Source organism: Belonocnema kinseyi, chromosome 10, assembly GCF_010883055.1.
Source record: "Belonocnema kinseyi isolate 2016_QV_RU_SX_M_011 chromosome 10, B_treatae_v1, whole genome shotgun sequence".
NCBI lineage: Eukaryota > Metazoa > Arthropoda > Insecta > Hymenoptera > Cynipidae > Belonocnema > Belonocnema kinseyi.
In genome coordinates, this window is record NC_046666.1 from 97,806,117 (window position 1) to 97,809,759 (window position 3,643).

A 3,643-nucleotide genomic window follows, 5' to 3' on the forward strand; every position below is an offset into this window, starting at 1 on the left:
CAATTAAATGAATTTTATTGTGTTACAACGGGAACACTTAAGTTAAGTTGTGTTGCGTTAAGCAAAATTTCGTTAGGTTCTGTTAAGTTAGATTCATTTGTACGTTAAGATCGAGTTAACCTATTAAATATAGCACATATTTAAGACTGAGAACCGTACGGTTATATAGCTACACGTGTGCTTGAATTTCATTCGGCTAGGTTAGGTTAGGTCAGGTTTTGTTAGGTTAGGATAGGATAAACCAACACATATAGGATAGGGACAACACAATGAGTTTAATTGTGTTAAGTGAAGTGAAGTTAGGTTAGGTTAGGTCAGGTTTTTTAAGGTTATGATAGGTTTGACCTCTTTGCAGGTTAAGCCCAAGCTTATTCAAACGGTACTGCAAACACAACGGGACAACACAATCAGTTTAATTGTTTCGTGAGGATAGTTTAGGTGGGGTTAGGCTAGATTAGATTTATTTCTAGGTTAGGCTCGAGTTGACCACTTCGATGTAGAACACATTTTCTACTGGGAAAATATGCTTTCAGAGCTTTACGTGTAGTTCAATAAATTTCTGTTAATTCAGGTTAGGTGAGGTCGGGTTCTGTCGGCTAAAGTTATATGTTAAATAATTTGATATCAGGCAAGGGTTGATCCTTCACAGTTGTCGACATGTTTTTGAAGTTAAAATTTGCATCACTGCCATTATTTTGAAATTTATGTGCCTCAGTGCATGATTTTTCGTCATTTTTTGAGGTTATGGCTCAACCATGACTTGATGGGTGATTTTCGATTAGAATACAATTTATTGTTTTCATTGTATACTTTTACAAGTTTCTACTATATTCTTTTGATCTTTTAAAGTTTTAAATAAAACGAAGCTACATATTTTCTCTCTTACAATTTTTACCTGAACAAATAATAATTAAATAATTAAATCATTACATATTTTTGTGTCTATGTTACAGTTCCTCTTGTCCTTAGGCTATATTTCTCCTCTATATCACTTTTTTCTTCGATATTATAAGTATATTAATATTAATATTAATTAGCTGTAAATGATTGTACAGGGGCTTTTAGACGTTTGATTTATCTATTAAGCCAAAAAAGCTTAAATAAACTCCGAACTTTCGAAATTATAAAATTTGTTTGTGAGAATCATTTGGAATTAAACAATAACAAACTAGAGCTTCCTAGAATTTGGTTATATTATACTTTTTTCATGACTACTTAGGACATCGATTCTTAAGATTTAAAATTACTAGCAATTTTTAAAAGCGTCAATACAAAATTGTGTACTTGTTAGTACTTATTATTTGTAATTGTTTTATTTTAAATAATTCACATAAATCAATTTTCTAATTTTGAAAGACTATTTAAATTTGTTCGGTTTAATAGATGAATTCCACTTCCAATGCTCAAAAATCCAGCACAATCATTTACTGCTAATTAATATTAATGTTAATATCAATATCTGTTGAGATAATATTATTATGATTTTATTATCATATATAGTTAATTACATATTATATCAATTCTATTATAATGTACCCTGATTATACTTCCTTTTTCAGATTTTCATGTCCCAACTCAAAATTTTAATTATTTTTTAGAATTCCTTGTCCCAGATCTGAATTATAGTTTTTTCAAAAAATCTCTAATCCAATTCATAAATACATACAATTGATTTGAAAAATTTCCTATTCCAATTCAAAATTCAGGGTAAAATTAGAAAATTCGAACTTTTAAATCTGAAAATGATTTGTTTGATGTGGAAATCTTTTGAATTTTAAACTTTTAAAACTAAAGTTTGAAAAGTTTTTAATTCAGAAATATTTCATTCAAACGCTCAATAATTCATACGTATAAAATACAAACTTTCAACACCTTTTAAATTTACCATTTTTTAAATCAAATTATGTTAAAATGCGAAATTACCGATTTTAATTTTTTACGACTTTAACATTTTAGAGATTTCTGGTTAAAAAATATAAATTACGCTATTATTTTTAAGGTTCAAAATGATAATAATTCAAGTAAATTTTAGTTCCTAACATTAAAAATTAAACAGATTAAACAACAGATTAAACAAATTTTTTAACTAAAAACTTTTTTAAATGAAAGTAAAATTATTTTTATTTTAAGTTGTTCCAGATTAATATTTTTGCAATGTTATTTACAGATAAAAATTTGAGTTTACTAATTGAAAATGTAAGAAATTAACTTAATATCAAAATAATTGAATTTTCAACTGAAAAAAGAGAAAAACAAATTTTGCAACAAAATAGTTACATTTTCAACCAGAAAGATGAATTTTGTAACTGCAATCAATAATCTTCAACCAAAAACTGGACTTTTTACAAATAAGTTTAAATTTTAGCGTAGTAGTTGAAATTTTAACCAAAAAATTATGTATTCTAAAATGACAAATAACTTCCGTTTCCGGCATGAAAGTGTAAAGTAGTGGGAATTGTTGATGCTGAGTTTTTCTGATATTGTGGTGAAATTTGAGGTGATTGGATTGTGGAAGTTTGTGAAAGGGTGTGGAGGTGAGAGATCTAATTGAGGGATTGTGAGATTGCAAAGGGGAGGTAGATATTTTGGAGGATTGAGACAGATTTGTGTGAAAGTTGGTTTGGAGATTTGTGACAGGGTGGGAAGACTGTGTTGACGGATTGGTAGTAGCAGGGTTGGGTAGCGACAAAGAAAGGCGTGACAGGTAACAGACAGCGACGATAGAGGCAGGGAAGTATAGAAGGCGGGAAAATTTGAATTTGATTAATGGCTAGTGGAGCGAGTATCTCCTCGGAAGAAACAGAATTAGAGCAGGAAGTGTTCAGTGCGCCGAAAGAGATAAAGGAAAGGAAGGCAAGGGGGAAGTATAAAAAAACTATAGAAAAGGAAAGATTAAGAGTAAAAAGCGTAGGGTCCATAGAAGCATTTGTCAAAAGGAAGAGAGGGGAGAGGTAAAGCAGTGAAGAGAAGGCAGATATCGGGGCGAATATAAAATACCAGAAAATGTTTAGATCGCCGCCGAAAAGCAGAGTTTGGTAGGGAAAAGCGATAACAGGGAGGGTGCTGATGGTAGCGGAGATGTAAATGAAATGTCGATGAAAGAAGAAAGGCTAAAGGAAATTAGAGAAGTGATGATAGAGGTAATAGGGATTTATGAAGAAAAGCAGGAGAAGAGGGTAGAGGAATTAAAGAAGGAAATTAGGCGGGAAATGGATTAAATTAAGAAAGAAATAAAAAAATGGGAAGAAATCAGGGAAAAGTTGGAAAAGAAAATGGAGTCATTGGAGCAAAAACTAGAGAAGCAGGAAGAAGTTAATAATACAAAGGTGGAGGAGATAAGAGGTAGGATGAAGAAACTTGAAAGCTCGAACGGGAATTACGGTGGGGGCGAGAGTGGGAATAAGGAAATAGAAAGGATGAGAAACATAGAACAAAGAATAGAGAGGAAAGAGAAGGAAGAAAGAAAATTAAACATAGTGATAAAGGGTAGAAGATTAGAGGGGAAGGAGCTGAAGGAAGGGGTAAACGAAGTACTAAAAATGATTGATGCTAAGATAGAGATAGAGGAAATGCGAAATATAGGAAGGGAAGTGAGAAGAGGGGAGATAATGGTACTGGTGAAACTAAAGAAATGGGAACATAA

General features: G+C 31.3%; 1 protein-coding gene across 3 annotated transcripts in view; it reads left to right on the plus strand.

The window, feature by feature from the left end:
• Window positions 1-3,643, plus strand: part of LOC117181681 — a 319,825-nt gene that overhangs the window by 240,515 nt on the left and 75,667 nt on the right. The window lies entirely within an intron of this gene.